Source organism: Nyctereutes procyonoides, unplaced genomic scaffold (assembly GCF_905146905.1).
Source record: "Nyctereutes procyonoides isolate TBG_1078 unplaced genomic scaffold, NYPRO_anot_genome, whole genome shotgun sequence".
NCBI classification, from domain to species: domain Eukaryota; kingdom Metazoa; phylum Chordata; class Mammalia; order Carnivora; family Canidae; genus Nyctereutes; species Nyctereutes procyonoides.
Window position 1 is genome coordinate 11,799,071 of NW_026575042.1, and position 13,021 is coordinate 11,812,091.

The 13,021-nt window shown below is 41.2% G+C and overlaps 1 pseudogene; it reads left to right on the forward strand.

The window, feature by feature from the left end:
- The first annotated feature begins 6,214 nt into the window (after window positions 1-6,214).
- Window positions 6,215-7,108, forward strand: LOC129507312 (negative elongation factor E-like; annotated as a pseudogene).
- Window positions 7,109-13,021: the final 5,913 nt, after the last annotated feature.

Below are 13,021 nucleotides of genomic sequence, written 5' to 3' on the forward strand. Positions count from 1 at the left end.
ATTCGATCCCGGGTCTCCAGGATCGCGCCCTGGGCCAAAGGCAGGCGCCAAACCGCTGCGCCACCCAGGGATCCCGATGGCAAACATTTTAATCAGCACCAACAATACTGACACATTAAATGAACTTGTGTTTCTGCAACGTATATAAATATATATATATAATTGTATATAAATGGGATCAGACAGCATGTATTTTACATGCTGTCTGATCTAGCTTCTTTAGTCTGATCTAGCTTCTTTAGTTTAGCATAGTGATCTTGAGATTTACCCATGTTGTTGTGTGTATACACCGTATGTTCCTTTTTATTGCTGAGTAATATTCCACAGTATGAATATATCATAATATTTTATATATTCATCTGATGATGGACATTTGTGTTGCTTCCACAGTTTGTTTTTGCTTTTTTTTTGATATTGCAAATAAAGACTTGTTATCGAATGTATAAGTCTTTGTGTAGGTGTATGTTTTCATTTTTCTTGGGTAAATACATAGTTGTAGAATAGCTGGCTTGCATGGCAAGTGTGCGTTTAATGTTTTAAGAAACTGTCATGTTGTTTTCCAAAGCAGTATATCATTTCACATCCCCATCAGCCATGTGTGAGAATTCCAGTTGCTCCATGTCTTTGCCAACACTCAGTATGGTCAGTGTCTTTAATTTTAGCCATTTTGGTAAATATGTGGTATTTCTATTTTTCTTTTCCTAATGAGCAATGATGGTGAACATCTTTTCCTGGCTCATTGGCCATTCATGTATCTTTTTTTGTGAAGTGTCGTATTTGAATCTTTTGCACATCTTCTTGTTGTATTATTTTGTCTTCTTCTTATTGAGTTGAGTTCTTTACATATTTGGATGCAACTTCTTTGTCTCACATATGCACTGTACATATTTTCTCCCAGTCTGTGACTTGCATTTTGGTTTTCTTATGGGTGAATTTCAAAGAAAAAAAGGTTTTATTTTGATGAAGTCCATTCATCTTTTTCTCCTTCATAGTTTTTTTATGTTCTAAAAAATCCTTTTTTAAAAAAAGATTTTATTTGTTTGTTTGTTTATTTATGAGAGAAGAGAGAGAGCATGCATGAGCAGTGGGAGGGGCAGAGCAAGGGTCAGAGGAAGAGGGAGAAGCAGACACCTCACTGAACAGGAAGCCCAAAATGGGCTTGATCCCAGGACCCTAGGATCATGACCTGAGCCCAAGGCAGACACTTAACCAGCTGAACCACTTGAGCACCCAGGAAATACCTGAAATATTGGGTACCCCAATATTGCAAAAAGTTTTCTCTTAATGTTTTCTTCTTGAAGTTTATAGTTTTCAGTTTTGTGTTAGGTGTATGATCCATTTTTGAGTTAAATTTTGTGTATTTGTGTGTTCATTTTATGTATGTTCATTTTTTCCCACATGTTTATCCAGTAAATCCAGCACCATTTAAAGAAAAGACAAGATAAAATTTTGAAATGTAACTACCTTCCTGGTTACTTTTGTTTGGAGGAATTCTGTTTGGTCACCAGTCTCAGGAGACATAGTGCATGGGGCTGGACATTATATCCCCAGAAAGATCTGACTTGGATGCAGGGAGGAGTAGAAGAGGGCTGTCACCTTTGTTTTAGATGGCATACTTCTCTTAATGCAGCCTTTTATCAGACTACTTGTTTTTGTTGTGATTGTTGCTCTTTGTCAACTACATAGCACTACTAACTCATACTGAGCTTGAACACAACTAGAACCCCTACATCTTGCTTATGGACTGGTCACTTCTATCTCAGCTGAAGTTTGCAATTCAAGTCCATGGTTTTATGTTTTTAAGCATTAGATTTTATCTGGCTTGCTTTGGCCCATGCTTTCAACCTATTGATTCTAATTCTGTTGAGCAGCACTGTTTGCTGCCATCTACAATTTTCATACCCATGGCATGCCAGACCCCTGCAGCAGGCACAGAGATTCCACAGCATTTCCAAGAGTTACTCACTCGGTCTTCACCTTTGAGGGGCTTAGGGTGCACAGATGAACAAATACAGGTCCTCAGCTTGTCTGAAGAGGGAGGCAGGAATGAAGCTAGCATTGCAGTAGACTGTGGTCTGTGGCAATAGAGGAAAGAGTTCTAGGGACACAGAGGAGAAACAACTAGTCATTATGGAACAGGGAGAGGTCACAGAAGACTGCCAAGTATTTTCAGCTGCTTTAATTCCCTCCATTATGATAATACTCTGGAGAACCTCCCTCCTCATCACTATCCAAGCTGTAGAGTAAGGACTGGACTCACCTCCAGCTCCAGGGAGCATTACACAACTAGCAAACTCCAAACCCAGGCTGCCAGCCTCAGCGTTAGAGCAGATGACATGGAAGGTAAGGAGAAGCCAGAAGATTTCTCACAGATACATAATTGTATGTACTCTTTCCCCATCTGTTTCTTCCTTTTCCTTCTCCTCATTTAAGTCAGCTCAGTGCACGTTGCTTCAGGGGAGGCATGTGGCAAGTCAAAAAATAGTCCACTCTGAAAGTCCTGCTGATGTTGGCTTTACACTTAGAAGTGAATTCCTGAGAATAATCACAGTCAAAGAAACATAAAAGGAGACGGATTCTCCCCAGGCTGAAAATAGATTGCTCTAGACTGCGCAGAAGAGAAGGAAGAGTGAGGTTGTGGTCCCAGGAGTGGATGGGGCACTGCCCTCTTTCCTGGCAGCCCCACTGGGGAGGCAGCAAGAAGAGAGAGAGAGAGAGAGAGAGAGAGAGAGAGAGAGAGAGACTCTCGGCACAGGTGTCACCAAGAACTACCTGGCCTGAAGCAATCAGATTGACAACTGTGGACCTGATGAATAAGGACCAAATAGCCTCCCCTACCCCAATGCCTTGGCACTATGCAAGGTCCAGGGTAATGAGACCACTTAAAGGGTAAGATTTTCCAGAAACGACAGATGTTGTTTTTCCTGCAGCCCAGCAGAAGAAAGGGACTTGAGTGAGAAGTTAAGTAGAGTCATGGAACATAAAACAAGTTCTAATTCTTGAGTTCTTTAGTTCATGAGGTGGAATATATACTCAGCACACACTGAAGGAGATTAAACTCTCCTCCTGCCCCTATTCCACACCACTTCCTTCCCTTGCAGGGTGAGGAGTCATACCCACAGCGCTCCATTGTTCACCCACGCACACCCTCAGACTCCCCCCCCCCCCCGTGCTCTAGAGCCCTGTGCTCAGGAAAGCAGCATTGTATGACAAAGTCCAGTGCTATGGTGGAGAGAGGCTAATCTCACCCTCCCTGAACACCACTGGACACTTGCTAAAAGACGGCCTTGGAACAGATGACCCAAATAATGTTCTAGGACTATATTTCTGAGTATCAGGTGTCAAAAGAGAGTTCTTTAGGTGAGTTAAATAAAGATTAAAGAGTTTATTCAACTGATGCACATCAGAGAGTACCTGAAGGACAGGTGAGCCCAGATCAAAGCAGGGTCAGGGTTTCTGTAGGATAGGGAAAAGCTGAATATACTGATGTGCAGTTTGGGTGTAGATAAGTTTTCACATTCAATGGAAACTCACAGTTCGGAGGTTGTTCCTGTTTCTGGGCTCCTTGCCCAGGGTCATCAGTGTAAGCCGAATGCCATCAGAATAGTATATTCCAAGAAGTATTTCTGCAAGCCTGTGGCTTATGGTCTAGTCGAAGTTTGCAAGGTGTAAAGTCCTACCAAAAAGAAAGAAAAGAGGGGTAAGGTTAGAAGGCAAGAAGGACATTAGGGGCCCCCTATCATGCAGGTTTTCATTCTCATACTCAAGAATCACAGACTGCATCACAAATGAGAGCATGTAGGCAAGAACACGGTGGAAAGTTGCAGGCACCCCCCCCACCTGCAGAATTCTCCTTCCCCCCCATTCTTGAAAGCCATCCCTGCAGACCCTCCTATAGGTTCTAACTTCTCCCTCTTCTCAGGAAACATCCCTATCCCTCTGCTCAGATATAGGGACATCCTCTGTGGCCATCTTTACTGGGACTGGCACACATTGCTCATCCCTGTCAATGCAGGGACAGGTAGAAAGATCGCCGGACTTTGCAGCCCTGCCTTGTCTAGCCTTCCCTTGCCAGCCTTCCTTCACCTTCCCAGCCTTTCTTCCTGACATGTTAGGCCATAGCTTAGTCTGCCCCCTCCCTCTGGGTGACTTTGCAGCTTCTCTGTTATCCAAGCCAGCTTCTCATTTCTCCTCTGTGCCCCCCAAAGCTGGCACCCTGGACCATTCACTCAAGCTAGTTGGTGGCTCTCTCTACTGACCCTTCGATCCTTTGTCTCCCATCTTCTACTAGCCCTTTCCCTACCCCTCTCTTCCTGGGTATTCTCCATCAAGGGTGTGGTGATATCACATGGAAAATCCCAGTTGCCCTCTGGCAGATGTCTACGTTTGCCTGATCCTTGTTTCTAGGGATGTTGGAAAGGTAGCTGTGGAGATGCGCTTGTAGGGAGCCCAGGCACAGAACTTGGAAATGCTTCCTCCGCCTCAGGCCACAGAGGCCTCCCATCTGCTGGAGTAGGAGACACCACCTCCTTTTCCAAAACAGATCTGACAACACTGTCCCTGTCTCCACTTTAATTTGAGTAGCATGTTTCCTGAGAGTAGAGGACAATTTTTGGATTCTCTCAAGCTCAAACAGTGTTTATTCATGGCTGTTTATAGATAAAGAAACCTAACCCAAACTCCCCAGATGAGAAGCATAGAGGAAGTGATGACTGTGACATTGCCCTGCAGCCTCATCCCTTTCCTCCCCGGACAGAGGTATGGGCAGGGCCCCAATATCACACAAGGCACACGAGGCAACTCATAGGTTCCATGAGGGTGATGACAGGTCAGACTGGTTCATGTAGTGACAGGAGAACTCATAGGATTTACTGACTGACTCAGTGTGGTGTGAGGAAAAGAAAAGTCAAGAGGCCTCTAAAGCTTTTGAGCTGAGTAAACGTTGAAGGTGCCATTTCCTACAATGAGATGGAGGGATATGATGGGCTTCAGTGGAAGCATGCTTCAGATGTCATTGTGTGGACAAAACATCTGGTTGAAAGCTGGAGGCAAGGGTCTGGAACTCAGAGGAGAGGGCTGGGGAGGAGACAGAAATTCTGGGGTCATCAGCACATGGACAGGGTCTAAAGCCCTGACAAAAACCAGTGGCATTGCCAAGGGAGCAAGGGTGGATAGAGAAGCAGCCCAGGGCCGACTCTGCTAAAAACCAAGGCCAAATTCTCCTGGCCACAAGTCACAGCCTGAGCATCTGAAAGGGTGAAACAATAGAGGACATCACTGAGTTTATGATATTCACAAAGTCACAGACTCATTGCCACAGTCCTCTCTGCCTTCTCTCATTGGGAGTTTCTTGTCTTTCAACCAAGATGGAGGCCACAATGCTTCCCATGACTCAGTCTCAGAAGTTCCAGTCTCCTTCATTCTCTTCAATAGCTGTGAGTCACTAGGTTCAGTGAGGTTAAGAAAAAAAACCCATAAAAACAAAACAAAACAAAAAAACCCAAAAGACAAAAAACCAAAACCCAAAAATTAACGCTGAGGTATTGTTGCAAGTTTCTTGCCAAGTTGCCCAGGGGACTTTTGGCTCTATGGGCCTGCAGATCTGCAAACTGGTCTTGGCTACAGACAAGGATTCATTATAGAAATAGGGCATGAGAGGTTTAGAAGGACAGGAGGATATAGTCAGGCAGTTTAAGGCTTTAGAGTTAAAGCAATTGCAGGTTATGCCCAGTTCTAGGGTGTGGACATGATATTGTCCCTAAAGCATCAGATTGAATCATAAGAAATACGATTTTGTAGGTCAAAACTTAGTAGACTATCAAGAGTTTCATATGGTTCAACCTGCATAAACATTGGTGAAAGTTTCTAAAGTTGACTTTCTGATTTTGGTCTCAGACCAAAGAAACCTGTTTATATACTCTTTGTCCTAAGAAATGGACTAGCTAGCTTTCTCTTTTCACATTTTTTTGTGTTCACCTGACCTGACTGCTCACTTGTTTCCAGAATGCTGACTGTCAGGTTGGTCGCACCATGACTTTCTGTATGTCAGTCAGTCCATGTAATTGAAATCGAGGAGCTATCACTCAAACTGAGAGTCCAAAATAAAATTTAAAAACCATTTCCTTAACAAACATATTAAAAATGATTACTTTTAGGCCAGGGAGGGTGCCCCCGAGACCTTGGGACCCCCGTCACCACCCGCTCAGGAGCCACCATGTTGGTGATAACCCCCCCCCCCCCCCCAATGAGCCAGGAGGAGGAGGCTCTGCAGAAGAAATTCAACAAACTCAAGAAAAAGAAAAAAGCATTGCTGGCTCTGAAGAAGCAAAGTAGTAGCAGCACAGCCAGCCAAGGCGGTGGGAAACGCTCACGGTGGGAACAGCCTGTGGTGGACCTGGCCACGCTGCAGAGCAGGCAAAGCAGCTGAAGTCAGCAGCCTTCAGTGCCACCAAGGCTGAGACCAAGAACTCGGGCGTCAAGCGTTCTCAACCCTAGAGGGGAAGTTAAAGGACCCTGAGAAGGAGCAAGTCCCCACTTTTCAGCCCTCCCGATCTGCAGGAGTCGCCCAGACGCCCCCAAAGGAAATCTCTGTATGAGGGTTTTGTGCTTTCCAGTGATCGGCTTCGGGACCTGGGGCCAGCGGGGACCACAGTCGTGAGCGCACCGGGACAGGGACCGCGATGGGGACAACGGCAGGGCCCTTTCCGCAGGTCGGATTCGTTCCCTGAACGCAGGGCCCCTCGGAAGGGGAATACTGTCTACGCGTGTGGAGAGGACATGACGCCCACCCTCCTTCGTGGGGCCCTCTCTCCCTTTGGAAACATCATTGACCTCTCCATGGAGCCACCCAGAAACTGTGCCTTCGTCCCCTGTGAAAAGATGGAGACAGCAGATTAGGCCGTTGCTGAGCTCAAAGGGACCCAGGTGGAGTCTCCAGCTCAAAGTCAGCATCGCCCGCAAGGAGCCCATGCTGGACGCTGCCCCTGGCAAGTCAGTCTGGGGCTCTCTCGCTGTCCAGAATAGCCCTAAGGGTTGCCATCGGGACAAGAGGACCCAGATTGTCTACAGCCATGATGTCTACAAGGGAAACCTTGTGGATGGCTTCTAGGGAACGGAGCTGGATTCCGTGTGCCTCACCTGTGCCAACACTGGTCTCAGTAAAACACTGAGGTGGAAGCTCACACATCTCCCTCAGCCTCTGGTTTTCCAGCACTTGGGACTGGGGTTGAGCCTTTAAAAACAGCTGTTAGATTTTATCTCAGTTGTAACACATGGCCAGTGCACGTTCCCCTCTCCCTTCTCCCAAAAGGATCTTGAACACAGAAAAATATATAAATAAATAAAAATAAAAATAGTCACTTTTAAATGGCAACAAAATGTATCCCCGGTGTCTGAGTTAGTGCATAAACTTTTGAGAGTTCCTGCTAAGCTGACTATTGCATTCGCTGAAATATTGCACTAACAAGAGGAAAGGGATTCTCACAGACCAGATACTAAATGAAAATCATCCCAAAGAATTACCGTAATATCCTTTATATCTTATAATTTTGTGGACTGACGCAAGTCGCTTTTTTCTGTCCATCAAAGTCTTTATAAATGGTGTGGAAAATAAGTACCCCATGGCTGGCATCTATTAACAAGATGAACACCCTGAGCACACTATTTCATAACTCCCACTGGCTCCCAGAGGTATAATTAGGGTTGAATTTTTCATGAACACAAACATCATATTCTTTGTCCACCATGCTGTGCTTTGTGCTTGACTATTTCCAGCACTCCACTCAGGAAAACAGAAAAAGAGAGAAAAGAGTCATGTCCTCAGTGAATGGAAATGATTCTGGGGCTTGCTGTAAGGGTCACTCAGGTCCCACCATGTTGCTGGGTGTCTCTTTAAGATCCAGTACTTCCTGGCCAGACCTGCCTATCCTGATTCATCCTTAGGTCGGATGAAGAGTGCATAGTCACCTGCAGCTGAATCTCCCAAGCAGGACTTTCAGATTTGGAAAACAGAAAAACAGAAAAAGTCTTTCATGTTTATTCCTGAGTAGATCTACCAACTCCAATATATTTAAGTCATTAAAAAAATAGTGACATAGCTACAGTTTGTTTTTCTGGACCCAACTTTTCCTCCTGGTTTATATACTGGGTGGTGTATGGTCTGATTTGCAGTTGTGTTTGAAATGCTTTGTTAATGGAAATCATCAGCCATTGCCCCTAGAAGAATCTCATTAAAGTATGATTATTCTGTTCTCCTGCTTAAAACTTCTCAGTAGTTTTTTTTTTTTACACCTATGAAAGTCCAAGCACCTTAGCACAGCCTGTGAGGTCTTGAATGGTCCCCATCCACATTTCCTGCCTCACCTATAACAGGCAAGCTACACTCCTGCTGCTTACAATCCTTTAAAATTCTCTAAACATGCCTTTCGTTTACACAATTCTGGAACAAAATTCTTCATCTGCCTAAAAGACTACTTCAAAAGTTAAGGCACTTTCTGAAGTAGACTTGTTTCAACCCAAAGTTCAGTTTCTTATAATGGGGAAATACTAAAGACATCCTGCTAAAGATAGGAACAAGGCAAAGAAGTAATTATTGCCACCACTCTTTAGCATCAGAAAGACAAAATATCCAGGAATAAATTAAATAAGAAATGTACACTCCTTTATGTGCCAAACTTAAAATACCCCTGAAAGTCAAAGAGGTAGACCTAACCAGTGAAAGATGGAATGTATTCCTGAGGAGGAAAACAACATCATAAAGATGTCAATCCTACTCAGGCTATTTAAAGAATTTAATTTGATCTCTACAAAAACACCAAGTTTTTTTTCCACTTCTGGAACTTGAAAAGATGAATATGAAGTTCCTATGGAGAAATAAAGAGAAAAATTTGTCAAGAAAACCCTGAGAAAAAGAAAAGTACTGGGGAATGGAGTCTAGTCTTACCATATATTTAAACATACTGGAAGTCTACAGTATTTTTTTTATTGAAGTATGGTTGACATATAATGTTATACTAATTTCAAGTGTACGATGTAGTGATTTAACAATTCCATATATTACTCAGTGCTCACCACGGTAAGTGTAGTTACCACACAAAATTATTACAGTATTATTGACTATATCCCCTGTGCTGTGATTTTCATCCCATGGACATATTTATTTTATAAATGGAAGTTTGTACCTCTTAATCCCTTTCACCCATTTCGCCCCCCCCACCCTCGTCTCCTCTGGCAACCACAAGTTTGTTCTCTGTAGTTGAGTCTGTTTTTGTTTTTTTTTACTTGTTTGTTTGCCTGTTCATTCATTTGTTTTGTTTCCTATATTCCACATATGAGTGAAATCATATGATACTTGTTTTTCTCTGACTTATTTCACTTAGCGTAATACCCTCTAGGTCCAGCAATGTTGTCCCCAAAGAAAACGAAAACTCTAATTCGAAAAGATATATGCACCCCTACGTTTATTGCAACAATATTTACAATAACCAAGGTATAGAAGTAACCTAAATGTCCATTGCTAGATGAATAAAGAAAATGTGATATATAAATACACAATGGATTATCACTCAGCCATAGAAATCCTCAATATTTAAACTGATACTGTATTGGTGCCTGATAGACAGACCAATGGAGCAAAATAAAAAGACCTGGAGTAGACCCAAGTATATATATATATGTCAACCCAATACATGATAAAGGTGGTGTTAAGTATCACTAGAGAAGGTGAAATGCTTAGCAATTGGTTTTGAGATAACTGGCTAACCATTTGGGAAAAGACTGTACTGGACCTATACTTCATACATATGCAAGTATAAGCTTCAAATAGATCATACTTAAGTATAAAAAATGAAATCCCAAATGCTAGAAAGAAATATGGATTAATTAAAAACCAGACTATAACTTAAAATTAAGATGTAATTTTTTAAAAGATTGATAAGTTTAACTAAATAAAAAAGTTTTATGAAGTTTTTGCAGGACAAAATAAAACAAACACCAAAGGCAAAGTCAAAAGACAAATGACAGCTTGAGAAAAAATATTTCTAATTTATATTATGTACAAAGGGCCAATCTCCCTAATATAAACATTTTTAAAATCAAGAAGACAGTCCAAAAAATTAATAGAAAACTGGACAAAAGACACTGCTGATAATTCACAGAAAAGAAAATGCAAATGGCATTTAAACATATGAAACCATATTTAACTTCATTTATTATAAGAAAAATTCAAATTAAAACTACACTGAGATGATCTGAATTAACTTTTTCAGAATTCTGGAAGTTTACCAAATGCTTACAGCAATCCAGAGAGTGTCTACTCAAGAAAAATGACTGAATCTTGGTAGGATAGGGAGCTTTGTGGCATTATAATTTAGGTATTTCCATTGCCCCTTCTCAGATTTATAGTTACCTTAAAAACAAATACTCCACAACCATGGTAAATACCTGCAGCCTGGCAGCTGTATGAGGGAGCAGAATGAGATTGGAGCTTCTTTAAAGCCCTATTCTCAGAAAATTATAATTATTTGACCTGCTTAATGGTTAAGAGGAATACCTCTCTGGGGCCCTGGGGTGGTCTAGCTGGTTAAGCATCCAACTCTTGATTTTGGCTCAGGTCATGATCTTAGAATGATGAGTTGGGACCCATGCTAGGCATAGAGCTTGCTTAAAATTCTCTTTCTCCCTCTCCCTCCACTCCACCGCCCTAAAAAAAAAGAGAAAACCCCACTCATAAGAGTGGCTTTATTTGACCTGACTCTGAGTTTACCCAGTGTAAATGGTCTTTTCCTCAGGGACATTTGTCAAAAATAATTAAAGTCAACTGTTTGTATCACAGCTGCCTGAGATGGTAGGTAACAGTAGGGCCAAAAAAAAAAAAAAAAAAAAAGGAGGGGTGGGGGCTAATCAAAACACTTAAAAGGAAAAAGATTGGAGAATAAGATGTCCATATAGGACTCTTTGAAAAGAGTCTAAAATATACATACACTTGGACTGAATTACACCACCATCTTTCTTGGATCTCCCACTTGTAGATGGCAGATCAAGGGACTTCTCAGCCTCCATAATCATGTGGGCCAATTCCTATAATAAATCTCTCTCTCGGGCAGCCTGGGTGGCTCAGCAGTTTAGTGCCTCCTTCGACCCAGGGTGTGATCCTGGAGACCTGGGATCGAGTCCCATGTCAGGCTCCCTGCAGGGGCCCTGCTTCTTCCTCTGCCTGTGTCTGTGTCTCTCGTGTGTGTGTGTGTGTGTGTGTGTCTCTTGAATAAATAAATAAAACATCTAAAAAATCTCTCTTTATATATCTATTTAACTATATATCTCTATCTATCTATCTATCTATCTATCTATCTATCTATCATCTATCTATCATCTCCTATTGATTCTGTTTCTTGGAATAGCCTAATACAGGCACCATCAAGCATAGCAACAGAAAAAAATATTTAATGAAATAATAGCTCCAAACTTTCCAAACTTAATGAGAAATACTAATCCATATATCCAAGAAGGTTAATGAATTCTAAGTCAGATGCACTCAATAAATCCACACCTAGACACATCATAATCAAACTATTGAAAGATAAGGAGAAAATCTTGAAAGCAGCAAGAGACAAGTGACTCATGATACACAGGGTATTCTCAGTAAGATTAACAGCTAACTCTTAGAAACTACAGAGGCCAGAAGGCAGCAGGATGGCATATTTAAAGTGTTGAAAGAAAAATACTGTCAACTAAGAATTCTATACCATGTAAAACTATTTTTGAAAAAAAATGAAGGAGAAATTAAGATATTCCTAAGAAAAACTGAAAGAATTTGTTGCTAGCTGTCTTTCCTTATAAGAAATATTAGAGGGAGTCCTTAGGCTGAAATGAATGGAGACTATACAGTCACAAGAATAAATAAAGAACACCAATAAAGGTAACCATATAAGTGAATATAAAAGACAGTATAAACATCTTTGCCTTTTCTCTATAAGACAACTGCTTAAAGCAGTAATAAATCTGTGTTAATGGGCATATAGAGTATAAAGATATAATTTGTTTCACAATTATGGCATAAGAAGGGGGAGGAAGATAGAATTATATAGGAGCATAAAGTTTTTGTAAACTATTGAAATTAAGTGGTGTCAGTCGAACTAGGTTGTTCTAAATGAAGATATTAATTATCATCCCATAGCAGCCAATACGAAAATAACACAAAATATATAGTAAATGAAATTAAAAGAGAATTAAAATAGTACACTGGAAAATCTCCAACACAAAAAAAAAGTACAGTGGAGGCATTTTGGAACAATAGCACAACAAAAGACATAATGCATAGAAAATAAATAATAAAATAGCAAACCTAAAGCCTACTTTATTAGCAATCATATTAAATTTCAAACACTGAAAAATTAAGCCCCCCAGTTAAAAGGCAGAAATTGACAGGATGAATTTTAAAAATGGTACAACTATATGCTGCCTATACAGACTAAATTTAGGTTAGAGGTTCTTGGGAGCTGGGGAAAGAGGAAAGAGGAAAATGACTACTAATAAGTATTAGAGTTGTTGGGGTTTTTTTTTGCAGTAATCAAAATGTTCTGGAATTTGATAGTGTTAATGGTTGTGAAACCTTATGAATATACGAAAAACCAGTGAATCATGCATTTTAAATGGATAAATGTTAAGGTATGTGGATTATACTTAAAAAAGAAAAAACTTCTCTGAGATACCATTTCTCCCCTCTCACATTGTCAACCCCCCCAAAAAAATTCAGCAATGCACCCTGTTAGCAAGACCATAGAGGGGCATTGCTAGAAGAAATACAAAAAGGCATGACCTTTCTGGGGAAGACTGTGACAGTATGTGGCATTTTGTACTTTCCCTTTTTACCAACCATCCCACCTCAAGATACACTCTCACAAATGTGAAGTATCCCATGTGTAAGTTATTTCTTATAACATTATTTGTAGTAGAAAAATATCAGAAGCAACCCTAATGTCCATCAATCTGAAGCCAGTTGGATGAACCATGATACCTCTATAGG